Raw genomic sequence first — 14,135 nt, forward strand, 5'->3', positions numbered from 1 at the left:
CAATTAACTTCTTGTTTTGTTTTATTTTTTGACAAAGATGCACTGGCTCCAGCAGACAGGTTTTATAACCCACCAGAAGGTCAGTGTCCAGTGCGAGCAGCTCCACGATCTTTAGATAATCATCAGATGATGTGGAGAGATCCAGAAAGTGGTGAATGGAAGGGACCAGATAGGTGTCACTGCTTGGGGGAGAGGGTTTGCTTGTATCTTTACAGATGGAGATGGAATCAGATGGATGCCAATGAGCCATATTCGCCTTGTCCATCAGAGAGAGACGGAGCAGACCCTTGAAACATTGTGTGGTTCCATAGTTAACTGTGCCCACCACTGAAAGAGCATGGCAGTTATAGCAATTGACCTATGAACATCAAAAATTGGTGATGAGAGTGTTACAATTTAAGATGGAAAAAATTTATAGAGCACATCCACAAGATTATTTTTTTATGATCAAAGGGTTCCTTTACAAGCATAAGACAGTACTGATATTAGTAATTGACCCTATGGTTGTATTATTAAAATGTCATGCAAATTAATTGAATTAATCAAAAAACTAGAAAGATAATCTCTTGCATTGACTGAAGAGTATTCAAACAAAGAAAAGCAGTGTCTCATATCTTCCTAGTTTCTTAGAATCATAGAAAAAATAGAGTTTTAGAAACATAGAATGGGAAAAGAGCTTAAAGGTAAGTAGTTCAACTTGGGGAAGCTAAGTAGTGCAGTAGATAGAAACTAATTCTAAAGTCAGAAAGACTAATTTTCATGAATTCAAATCTAACCTCAGACATGCACTTTGTGATGCTGGGCAAGTCATTTCACCTTGTTTCTCAGTTTCTTCATCTGTAAAATGAATTGGGGGAAAAATAGAAAACTACTCCAATATTTTTTGCAAAAAAAAATCTAAAATGAGTTCATAAAGAGTTGAACGCAACTGAAAAATGACTGAATAAAAGTTCAACTCTGATCCCTCGAAGAAATCCTCTCACAATTTTCCCTGATACATATTGAGTATTCCAGGTTCTGGTGGATACCTCTAGTGTTCATAAAAATCTATTTTTGTATCTCTATTCCAGAGGACAGAGAACTGAACTGACAATTAGGAGCCTAAATTCCCAAGGTGTCTCTAGAGATACTCCCTCTGTCCACTTTTTCATTGTTATTGATATTAACCTCATCTGCATCACAAGATTGCAGACTTGACACAAGAATGGATCATCTGAATTCAGCTTCTATTACAAAAATGGAAAGTGAAATGATTTACCCAGCAATCACTCATCTCTTCACAAAACTGGTGTGTGAATCTGAATTTTCCTACTCCAAATAGAGCAAAAACTCAAGTACATTTTGCCCTCTCTGGCCTTTAGCAGCATTTCCCTGGAATATCTACAGGGTCATTAAATATTAAGCTCTGTGACTTCCAAGCTTAGAGGTTGCTGAGCAAGACCTAACTGAGCTCCTGGATGCTACCCAGTGGTTAGCAATACAGAAAGCTGAGTTGAACCTCAGCTCTCCCACTTAGGTCTGTACAGCTCACTTTATCCTTGTCTTCCCCTATTCTTTTCAAACCTGCATTACAGCTAGGTCCTGAGTAAGGCAAATAATGAGCACGTTACTCAGTTTTGCATCTGCTTGCATATTTGACTTAATTATATCTTCAAATAATGTGAATTTGAAGATGGGCGATTCCTTGTGCCGTATCTACTCTGGAGGGGTATGGTCAGGAGAGTGCTTTGCTTTCTTTCCTTCATTTGCTAAGATTCAGTGAGTGCTCACTATGTGCCAGGTACTTTACTAGACTGCAAGACATAAAGATAAAAAAAGATAGTCTTGCTTTCAAGGAGTTTACATTCTGTTGAGGGGAAGGGACAGGATAAATACAGGTAAATGGACAATTACAAAATTAATACCAAATAATTTGGAAGATGGGGAATTAGTAACTGGAAAGTCAGCATAGGAATACTCTAGGAGATCAAACTGAAGTTGAACAAAGCTAAATTTTTAGAAACAGAGGTAACTATAGAGTCCATTTAGGGTTGGGTACAGTGCATGGAAAGACACAAAGGCGAGAAGTAGAATGTCATATATGGGTAACCAATTACAAATAAACAAAAATACTGGGAAATTTGGTATTTTAGGAGGCAAGCAATAATTAGTTCTTGAATGAAATGCTTAAAAAAATTTTATATCTGTGATCTTGCATTTCACAAACTCATTTGAGTTTGTGGGAATGGTCATAAGGATGGTGTAAAGATCCTGAAAATGAGAAAGAGAATGACCCGTGAGGGAAAAGTAGATGAGCGTGAGTATTGTCAATGTGAGGAAAGCATATTCTTCCCACAGAAAAAAAAAACTTCAGAGGTCAGAGATATAGAGTCATGATCCTCAGGCCAAATTTTTTTCCACTAGTTACAGGTAACCCCCAAATAATTTCATTTCTATCTTGGGGGAGATCTCTATCATGGTCGAGACTAACCCCCTGACAAACCTGACCTTTAACACCTTGCACACCTCCCATTCTCTTTGGACCACTGGGTGATGGTGTTCTCTAAGCAAGCCTAAAATGTGCACTGAGGAGCTGAAGCTGCAGCTGCTACCAACCTAAGCAGGCTTCCTTAGTACATTCATGCCTTTCTTTGTGTTTCTGCCTGGTTAACCAAGCTTTGATATCCCTACTAAGTCTGGCAGTCTTGGTTGCAGGTGAGAGTTCTCCTGGGGTTCTCCAAGAATCTAGACTGGAAAATTTTCTCATCTAGAGTCTGAGATAAGGATACATCCTCATGTTGTTTTTTGAGAGACTAAATCAAGGAAAATAAGTGACTAGAATTCCCTTTCTGTCTAGAGTAACAGGAGAAAGACATGGTTAGGGATATGTGCGTGTGGGGAAGGGTCTTTAGTTCAAAGAGGGGAACCATACTCTGGTTCCTCCAGGTACATTTTTCTCCTGAGCTCCTAGGCTGCCAAAGATCTGGGACACTTGCACCCTGAGTTAGGGACCAGGAAAGCAGATTCCAGAAGAGCTGAGGCAGCTAACAACCTTTCCCAGTTGAATTGTTACCTAGAAAACTACAGTTTGATCTAGTATCCAGTCCAGAAAGTATTGAGCTGAGTGATGAGACCTTGTAAGATGAGGGAGTTAAACTCAGTGGCCTTGCAAGTCCTTTCCATTTTGAAAGCTGCTCTCCTGTGATCCTGTGAAGACCTACAATTCTGTCCCCAGTTTATTAGACTACTGACTATTCCAAGCAGATTCTAATAAAAATATTTTGTTGTTTGTTTTTTTTTGGAGGTTGGGAGAGGGAGGTGGATGGGGTTCTCATCTTTCCCAATCCTACTCTGATCACCACAGAATCAGAGGAAACCATGGGGTATAATGGATGTAGTGGTGGTACTAGAGTCAGGAAGGCCCGAGATCAAATGTGCCCAGACTCTTGTTGGCTATGTGACGTCCAAGTAATTAACCTCTGCTACCTCAGGTTCTTTAGCTGTGAAATGGGGATCATAATGGGGTGGTTGTGAGGATAAAATGAGATGAAATATGTATGGTGCTCTGCCTGGTACCTGTTACAGAGCTGGTGCTACATATCTTCTAGTTCTGGCTGTGATCCAGTTCCTAGCAGAGCCAGATCATCTCTCCTTAGGTACCTACTAGTGCTGCCCCCCACCCCTGGGTCCCACAAAAAAGAGGTTCAGCTTCCCTTGATTCCCAGTCAGGAAACCAAATGAAGAGGTCAGGGTTGTGTCCCCAAACGACGAGGGTCGGTGTAAGGAAGAGAGTTATGGGAACCCCTTTGGTAGGTGCAGAAGGCCTTTGAAAGGGAATTTAGGAACCCTAAAAGCTAGTTTATTATTTTCATTGGGAAGCCAGCCTTTGCTGGCTTGGTGGCAGGTCCCAACAGATAGAAAGTTTGAAGTAGAGAAAGTGAATAAGGTCTTGTTAGGGAAATAGGAGAGAGAGATAGAGGGAGTAACGCTGAAGGAGAATATCATTTCAGCGGGCAGGGAGTCGCAGCTATGCCAACGGAGGAGAGAGGTTCCTCAGCATGGTAAGCTAGGTCCTGTGCAAGTTGCCTCTCTTTATAATTGAAGCCTTGGCCAGAAGCTGGGGGCAGTTCTTGGTGGGGGCTGGAATCAGAATAGAAAATCTTGAAACTGAATGAGTCTCTGGGCTAATTTGCAACTCAGGGTTAGGAGTCAACCAGTCCCACCCAGATAACAGAATGAAGACCACTTTCTCTTGATTCCCTGGAGGACATCTCTCAAGGGAGACCTTAGCATCCCCCCCCCCCCAAGGTCAGAGAGAGAGAGAAAGAGTTGCAGGGCTCCTTTAGTCAACCCCATCAATGTGAAATGAGTGCAAAGGCCATCAGCTGTAGCCCACTGAGCTCAGAACTCTTGAGTATGAGAGCTCCAGCCTCCCTAGCAGAAGGGGTTAAGTGTCTCTCCCACCACCACCCTACAACCTGCCTTCACAGAGTTTTATGGGATGCATGATGTGTCTTGTGGTAGAATTCTTTCCACTAAAACAAATCTTGGACCTTTATTTCTTAAGATGTTTTTTAAAAAAATTCCCTGGTGGCCAACGTTCTGGTGCCCAGTATGAGCCGATAGTTAAGGCAGGTTTCAGGCAGAAGGCACAGCATTCATCCTCAGATCCTTCCTGAAACGCCTTCCGTCCTCCTAGGACATAGCAGACCTCACATTGCATTGCCAAAGCAAAGTAGCTCCCAGACAGCATCACTTCTGCCTCAATCGCCCTGAAATAAAGCAATCTGTAGCTCTCATCTGCCCCAGTAATGGGCAGAGATGACTTGTTAAATCTTTGCAGCCAGTGTCTTAGTGCAGCATCTAGTTACTGCTCGCTAATCACAGCTTGAGTATAGAACTCGGCATCTTCTCTCCACCATAATGGATGAGCGTGCCCATATAGCAGATGCTGACCTTTAAGGCCCTAAAGAACCAAGCCCACTTGAGCAAGAGGGAACAAGAAAACTGTTCATCTCAAAGCAGGAGGAGAACCTTCCAATCTCTCCTCTGCTCCCTTCCTCCCCAAGTCTTCCCAAGCTTCTCTGCACTGTGTGGTAACCCCAACTGAAGGGGGGGAGTGGGTGAGGAGAAGCCTGGGAATTGGTGGTAGGAGAAAGGAAAAAGGGAGAGGGGTTTGCCTACCACTCTAGGGGCCGCTATTTGAGCAGCATTTTACCCATCTTTCCATGCTAGTGTTGGATGGATTCTTTTTCTCTTAGAGACAAAAAACATCAAGTCCCATGTGTTGGGAGTGTAGTGTTCTTTGTCCGGTGCTCAAAGGTCACCACTGTGAAGGGGAAGGAACAGGGAACAGAATGAAATGCGAACTAGAGAGGACTTGCCCCAAAATCCTCCATCATTTTGCAAATCAATTGGTATTCATTTACATAGTCTAAATATATAATGAACCTTGTCCATAACGACACAGAGAAATGCAAATGTCCCTCAGGTCTTAGGGGACTCCTTAAACCAAGCTAGAAAAGCCTGCCTGTACATAAACATCCCAGGAACGAAAGCCAGTCGATTGTGTTTTGGGGGGAGGGGATATGAATTTGGGGGCTCTCTCCTTACCCACTCTATTGCAATACGGACAAAGATCTCAGGCTCTGTGTATGTGCATGTGATAGGGTATAGCTTCTAGGGAAAGCTAGGGGTGGTTTTGGGGTCCCCAGACTTGTATTACAAAATATTTTACACATAAATGAAGTCAATATCAAGTGTTAGTGGCTAGGCTGAGCTAACATAATAAAAATGACAATTCTACTGAGATTAATCAAATTATTCGGTGCCATACCAATCAAACTGGGCCTTGTATTACAAGATCGTCCTACAATCTAGCTTTGGAATCTGCCTCTGCCCATCCTTGGGTAATTTCTGGCTTCAGGAGCTCCCACAGATCAAACTCTGGAGACAATAGTGAATAAGATCCCTCCTGCATTCCTTGCTGCCTGGCAAAATTGCCCCCAATAATCCGGTCAATGAGAACCAAGTGGGGGAGACCACTCCTTCCTACCTCTGAGCCAGGGGATTAGCCTAGCTGCCATGGCAAGCGGCGACATCTCTGGGCTTCTGTATGTCTGCTGAATCCCCTTACTTTCAGCCCCTCCACTAGGGACATGGGTTCAAGCCTGCAACTTTTTGAGATACCCTGTTTGTACCCTTTAATTATTTATCAATTGGGAAATGGTTTGTGTTCTTATAAATTTGAGTTAATTCTCTACATAACTTAGAGGCCTTTACCAGAGCCCTTGGATGTAAAAAGGTTTTCCCAGTTTCTGCTTCCCTTCTAGTATTGGCAGCATTGGTTTTGATTGTACAAAAACTTCTTGATGTGATAGAATCAAAATTATCCACTAGTACTTCTTTAGCCACAAATTCTTCCTCAGAACGGAGAGGTTCACCGTTCTCCTAATTTGCCCACAGTAACATCCTTTATAGCTTTAAGTCTACATCATGAACCCATGTCAAGCTACCTTGTTACAGGGTATGTAGGTGTTGGTCAATGCCTAGTGTCTGCCATCTTGTTTTCCAATTTCCCCAGCCATTCTTGGTGAAGCTGGAGCCTTAGTTTATCAAACATTAGGTGACTATAGGGACCATTTTGTCTTGTGAACCTAAGCTGTTCCACTTCTCTTTCTTAGCTAGAACTAAATGGTTTTGATGACCCCTGCTTTATAATACAGTTTCAGGTCTTATACAGCTAGGGTCTTTTGCATTGGCAATTTTCCCATTTATTCCCTTGAAGTTCTTGAACTTTTGTTCTTCCAGATGGATTTTGTTATTGTTTTCCAGCTCTAGAAAATGATTTCTCTGCAGTCGGATTGGTACAGCAGCAGAGCAGTAGATTACTTTCAGTAGAGTGGTCATCTTCCTTATGTTAGCTCAGCCCAGCCCAGCCACTAACACCTGCTATTCTTCCAATTGTTTAGATCTGACTTCATTTATGTGCAAAGGATTTGTAATTGTGCTTATATAGGGGAATTATCTGGGGAGGGGAGGGTAGGGAAGGGAAGCAAGGGAAGAGGGGAAGAAAGGGAGGGAAAGGGTGGAGGGGAAGAAGGGGAGCAAGAGAGGAAGTAGGAAAGGGTGGAGGGGAAGAAGGGGAGCAAGGGAAGAAGGGGAGAAAAGGGTAGAGGGAAAGAAGGGGAGCAGGGGAGAAAGTAGGAAAGGGTGGAGGGGAAGAAGGGGAGCAGGGGGAGGAAAGGGTGGAGAAGAAGAGGAGCAGGGGAAGAAAGGGAGGAAAGGGTGGAGGGGAATAAAAGGTAGAGGGGAAAAAGGGGAGCAGGGGAGGAAAGGGTAGAGGGAAAGAAGGGGAGGAAAGGGTAGAGGGGAAGAAGGGGAGGAAAGGAAGTGGGAAAGGGGAGGGAAGAAGTGGGAAAGGGTGGAGGGGAGGAAAGGGTAGAGGGGAAGAAGGGGAGCAAGGGGAGAAGGGGAGGAAAGGAGGGGAGCAGGGAAAGGAGGAGAAGGGTGGAGAAGAAAGGGTGGAGGGGGAAGAAAGGGTGGAGAAGAAGTGGGAGCAAAGGGGACGAAGAGGGGAGGGAAAGGGTAGAGGAAAGAAGGGAGGGAAATGGGAAAGGGAGGAAAGGGGAGCAGGGGAAGGGAGGAGAGGGTGGGGGAAGAAGGGGAGGAGAGGGTGGAGGGGTGGAGGGGGTGGAGGGAGGGTGGAGGGGTGGGAGGGGGTGGAGAGGGAGGGAGGGAGGGGAGGGTGGAGAGGGAGGGAGGGGGAGGGTGGAGGGAGGAGGGAGGGGAGGGTGGAGAGGGAGGAGGGAGGGGAGGGTGGAGAGGGAGGGGGGAGGGTGGAGAGGGAGGAGGGGAGGGTGGAGAGGGAGGGAGGGTGGAGAGGGAGGAGGGTGGAGAGGGAGGGAGAGGTGGAGAGGGAGGGGAGAGGGTGGAGAGGGAGGGAGGGAGGGTGGGAGAGATGGGAATAGCAGAGATTCCTTCCTCTCCCACCCTCCCTCTCCCTCCCCCTCCTCCCTCACTCCCCTCCCCCTCCCCCACCCTCCACCCTCCCCCCACCCTCACACCCTCCCCCTCCCCCACCTCCCCCACCCCTCCACCCTCCCCACCCTCCACCCTCCCCACCCCTCCCCACCCTCCACCCTCCCCCACCTCCCACCCTCCCCCACCCTCCCCACCCTCCACCTCCCCACCCTCCCCCACCCCTCCCCACCCTCCCCACCCTCCACCCTCCACCCTCCCCCACCCTCCCCCACCCTCCACCCTCCCCCACCCTCCCCCCTCCCCCACCTCCCCCACCCTCCCCCACCCTCCCTCCTCCCTCCCCCACCCTCCCTCCTCCCTCCCCCACCCTCCCTCCTCCCTCCCCCACCCTCCCCCACCCTCCCCCCACCCTCCCTTCTCCCTCTCCACCCTCCCCTCCCTCCTCCCTCTCCACCCTCCCCTCCCTCCTCCCTCTCCACCCTCCCCTCCCTCCTCCCTCTCCACCCTCCCCTCCCTCCTCCCTCTCCACCCTCCCCTCCCTCCTCCCTCTCCACCCTCCCCTCCCTCCTCCCTCTCCACCCTCCCCTCCCTCCTCCCTCTCCACCCCTCCACCCTCTCCTCCCCTTCTTCCCCTGCTCCCCTTCTTCCCCTCCACCCTTTCCTACTTTCTCCCCCTGCTCCCCTTCTTTCCCTCTACCCTTTCCTCCCCTTCTTCCCTTGCTCCCCTTCTTCCCCTCCACCCTTTCCTACTTCCTCTCTTGCTCCCCTTCTTCCCCTCCACCCTTTCCTCCCTTTCTTCCCCTCTTCCCTTGCTTCCCTTCCCTCCCCTCCCCTCCCCAGATAATTCCCCTATATAAGCACAATTACAAAATCCTTTGCACATAAATGAAGTCAGATCTAAACAATTGGAAGAATAGCAGGTGTTAGTGGCTGGGCTGAGCTAACATAAGGAAGATGACCACTCTACTGAAAGTAATCTACTGCTCTGCTGCTGTACCAATCCGACTGCAGAGAAATCATTTTCTAGAGCTGGAAAACAATAACAAAATCCATCTGGAAGAACAAAAGTTCAAGAACTTCAAGGGAATAAATGGGAAAATTGCCAATGCAAAAGACCTAGCTGTATAAGACCTAAAGCCGTGGTCATCAAAACCATTTAGTTCTAGCTAAGAAATAGAGAAGTGGAACAGCTTAGGTTCACAAGACAAAATGGTCCCTATAGTCACCTAATGTTTTATAAACTAAGGCTCCAGCTTCACCAAGAATGGCTGGGGAAATTGGAAAATAAGATGGCAGACACTAGGCATTGACCAACACCTACATACCCTGTAACAAGGTAGCTTGACATGGGTTCATGATGTAGACTTAAAGCTATAAAGGATGTTACTGTGGGCAAATTAGGAGAACGGTGAACCTCTCCGTCCTGAGGAAGAGGAAGAATTTGTGGCTAAAGAAGTACTAGTGGATAATTTTGATTCTATCACCTCAAGAAGTTTTTGTACAATCAAAACCAATGCTGCCAATATTAGAAGGGAAGCAGAAACTGGGAAAACATTTTTACATCCAAGGGCTCTGGTAAAGGCCTCTAAGTTATGTAGAGAATTAACTCAAATTTATAAGAACACAAACCATTTCCCAATTTTTAAATAATTAAAGGGTATAAACAGATTTTAAAGTCATTTCTAGTTACATGAAAAAAATGCTCTACATCACTATTGATCAGTGAAATGCAAATTAAGACAGCTGAGGTCCCACTACATACCTCTCAGATGGGCTAAGATGACAGGAAAAGATAATGACAAATGTTGGAGGGGATGTGGGAAAACTGGGACACTGGTACATTGGAGGTAGAATTGTGAACTGATCCAACCATTCTGGAGAACAATCTGGAACTAGGCCCAAACTCTACTGGGTTTATATCCCAAAGAGATCTTAAAGGAAGGAAAGGGACCCACAAGTGCAAAAATGTTTGTGGCAGCCTGGTTGTAGTAGCTAGAAATTGGAAACTGAGTGGATGCCCATCATCTGGGGAATGGCTGAATAAGTAATGGCATCTTATTGCTCTATAAGAAACAATCAGCAGAATGATTTCAGAGAGGCTGAATCGACTGATGCCAAGTGAAATGAGCAGAAGAGCATTTTACACAGAAAAACAAGATAATATGATGATCAGTTCTGTTGGACTTGGCTCCTTTTATCAATGAGGCGATTTAGCCAATTCCAACAGAATTGTGATGAAGAGAACCATCTATACCCAGAGAGAGGACTGTGGGAACTCAGTGTGAATCACAACATAACATTTTTGTCTCTTTCTGGTTTTGTTGTTTGCTTTTTCTCTCTCATTTTTTTCTTTTTGATCTGATTTTTCTTGTGCAGCCTGATAAATGCAGAAACATGTTCAACCTATGTCGGATTACTGGCTATCTAGGGGACTGGTTTGGGAAAAGGAAGGGAGAAAAATTTGGAACAAGGTTTTGCAAGGGTGAATGTTGAAAACTATCTTTGTATGTATTTTGAAAATAAAAGGCTATTATTTAAAGAAAAGAAAAATTACTAAAAAATGTGAGTCATCCTCTGAGGCTTCAATGACTCAATCTTTTTGCTGATTTTGCCTTGATGACCATGGCTACTGACTCATCAGGGTAGTAGTAACTGTGGCTATTTCCTAAAATAAGACAGCCATTCTTCCTTTCCCAGAAGGCTTCTCTACAGATGCAATGCTGTTTGGTAGCATTTCCCTCACAATTCAATTTTTAATTTTTCAAAACTAAAGCCAATCATTTCCAATCCTACAATTACTTTATCCATCAAGTTTATGTAATATTCTTCAGTATTCTCTTGTCTCACTAAGTTGAGAGGCTAGAGGAGAGGGAGACAGATGACAGAATAGCCATTCAGTGGAGCAGGCAGAACACATCCAACATTTCTCCATTATGTTTGCTATTTTACATGAAAGTAGTTTGTAGCACCCCCCCCAAAAAAAGACCAATTATTATAGTAATCAAAGGTCACAGATCACCATGATAGAGCAATAACAACATTTGAAATATTGTGCAGATTATCAAGATGCAAATTTAAAAATACAACATGAGAACAGGCTAATGGGCAAAAATGGTGCTGATAAATTGGGTCAACACAGGGTTGGCAGAAACCTTTAATTTGTCAAAAGTACAATGTCCTTGAAGGTCAATGAAATGAGATGTGCCTGGAGGTTATTTCCATACCTAAACTTTCAGAGGGATAATCTGGTTTCTTGTTCACTAAAGGAAACTGGAGCTAACATTCCTATAGCTCTTTAGAGTACAAGACATTTTGCTCACAATATCCATGACGTAGAAATGATAAGTAGCTTTCCCAGCATCTTATAAAGATGAGGGCACTCAGCCTTGGATCTATTCAGTATTTTGCCCGAGGTCACGTAGCTAGTAGAAAATAGGCTGGTATTTCAACAGACATGGGATAAGAACACCAATTATGGATATTGAGGACCTAGGTCTCAGCTCTTTCACAAACTGCCCCTGTGACCTTTTCCTCGGAGTCTCAGTTTCCTTATCTGTAAGATTTGGGCTAGATGACTCACAATCTGTGATTCTGGCTCCAAATCCAGAACTTTGCATAAGGCAAAACTGCCCTGAACTTCCCCACCTTGTGGGTTTAACCAGTGAAATAGTTAAAGCTTTTTCTCCCATAAGCCTGAGACCCATGGATCCAGCTATCAACTTATCAGAAGAGATCTAAGCCCTAGTGTTGGTTAAGAGAAAAATATAAGCCCTGAAACTTAGCAGCTTTAATTCAAAGAGTAAGATATAGTCTAATAAAACCAGACTCTAGAGCCTGGCCATTTATATTTCATGTATTATCATCCTGCTTAGGATGTCTCCTGAGGAGAAAACTTTATGTTTTTTATTGTTTGCTGGAACTTTGTAAACTTGCTGAAATGCAGCCTCCTCCTTTTTCCCGATTTTTCTTCTCTTTCAGGCTTCCTCAGGTCCACAGGGAGTTACCCTTGGAAAGAGTTCAGCAGCTGAAGACCCTGGAGGACAAACTCAGAGAGTATGGGACCTCTGTGCAGCTTCAGAAGGTAACAAAGACATGGAAAACTCAGGAAATTTACCACACTCTCGGCACTGTCCAGGGTTTGCTGTTGGAAGAACTGAGCACATCAGAAACCATGACAAAGTCGGCCTGTACTCAGATCTTGGAGTCACACAGCCCTGTAAGTAGTGAAATCAGGGCGAGCAGCCACTGTCTAAACCTCCCTCCCTACATGTTAATAGGTTTTCCAGATTTTTAATAGTTATTTTGAGTGATTCTATCATTGAACAGGGCACTTAACAAGCCCTGCCATTGCCCAACCCCAATTCAGCAAGATATCCCCAAGTGCCATTGTGGTTTCAGGGAATACCAAGTCTCTGTTACACATCACCTTGGTACTTTCCACTCTGCCATGGTTCCCTCCTCTATCTCCTCCGATCCAAAAAAATAAGCTAGACTTTGTGATAATCAACATTATTATTTTCTAAATAGAATCTATTAACTAAAAAGATGTCATAGAGAATTTTACATCAGAAGTTTAGTATTATGCATAAACTAACAGATAAAAATCATCTTTTTACAGAAAAATCTTTGAAATTTGAATTTTGTAATTTGAAAACTAATTTTTAAAAATTCTAATAAAAATAAGTTTTACTAAAAACAGTATGCTATTACCGTAAATTACTTGGATATAACATTGACTGGGGCTAGGATGCTCTGCAGTTAGAGTATCTGATCTGGAATTAAGAAGATCTGAATTGAAATCCAGTCTCAGACACTTATCAGCTTTTGGGCAAGGCATTTCACTCTACCTCAGTCTCTTCATCTACAAATTAGTCGGAGAAGGAAATGGCCAAGAAAACCCTCATGAAAAGTAGGAAATGACTGAACAAAAGCAACAACTTTGATTCATCAGGAGTTTCAATAATTGATGTTACTACTTTGAATGTTCATAATCATCTTCAAACTATATGTAATGGAAAGCTTTCTAATAAAAAATATGTACAAAGAGGATGTCATCCTGTTTGCTGTTCAAGTCATCTTAATGATGCTTTCAGTAAGTCTCTAGAAACTTCCATCCCAACACTTTTACTCAACTACAAAATGGAGATATTTTGTCTCTTACAAGAGTCGATAAAATGCTAAATATGCAAGAGCAAGACAACAATTTGTGCCGAGAGTTGCTGTATTAGTAAGATTAATAACAAACAACAACGGCATTTAAAAATTTTTGCAAAACATTTGCTAGAAAAGGTAAAATTGGTCAACTCTGTCCTCTCCAGTAACACTAACTGCTGTTGAGCTACAAAAAAGTTTTTTAAAATTCACTAAATCAAAATATATATTTATACTTAATCATTTCAATGTAAAGACAAAGGTAAAAATATAACAGAATGTTGCAAAATATGGGTCAGAAGAAATGAAGGCCCAAAGGCAGGTGGAACAAGTCTTGTGTCTTTAGATAAAAAGTATTTCCTTTTAGAAAAGAATTGGAAGGTAACAGCTTAATGTGGCAGTTATTTAAAGACCTTGCAAAAAAGGAAAATTGAGGAAATCACTGATTGATTGCCAATGCAAAAGTCATTTCTGAGTCAGCTGACTTTATGCAATCATATCATTAACTTGTAGAATAAAGGTTGAATTCACCATAAAACCTGAAAGAGCAAAAGGGAGACCAATTATGCTTAAAGACATTGCAGCAGTTCTAACATGACCCAATGCAGAAAAATAGAAAGGCATGAAGATAAGATAGCACAATTTCCTCAAGAAGTTTAACTGACTGTATCTAAAGCAGTTGACATAAGGAAGTGATGAAAAGAACCAAGAAACTGGATTAGCCCACACATTTCTGGTGAATAGTCAAGCTGAGAAAGATGACAGTCAAAGCCACCATCCTTTTAAAATATAAACTCATTTAGAAATGATTACAGAAGAAGTTGAAAGATTGTGATCAGTATTATTTCTCCAAATAAAAATTGTAGAAAAGAAAATGAATTTAACCGATAACCCAAATAAACCTAACCATATTGGAAGAATTTAGAGATGAAAGTGGAATGAGAATAACAAAAACACAAAAAAGGAACAAATCTTTTTTTAACATTCTCATAATTAAGAGCTGTAAGAAAGGTCCCCCTTCC

At 43.4% G+C, this 14,135-nt stretch overlaps 1 pseudogene; it reads left to right on the forward strand.

Moving 5' to 3' along the window:
• LOC141540964 (limbin-like) overlaps positions 1–14,135 on the forward strand; it is a 153,191-nt pseudogene that overhangs the window by 111,472 nt on the left and 27,584 nt on the right.

The sequence above is a fragment of the Sminthopsis crassicaudata genome, chromosome 4 (assembly GCF_048593235.1).
Source record: "Sminthopsis crassicaudata isolate SCR6 chromosome 4, ASM4859323v1, whole genome shotgun sequence".
Taxonomy (NCBI): domain Eukaryota; kingdom Metazoa; phylum Chordata; class Mammalia; order Dasyuromorphia; family Dasyuridae; genus Sminthopsis; species Sminthopsis crassicaudata.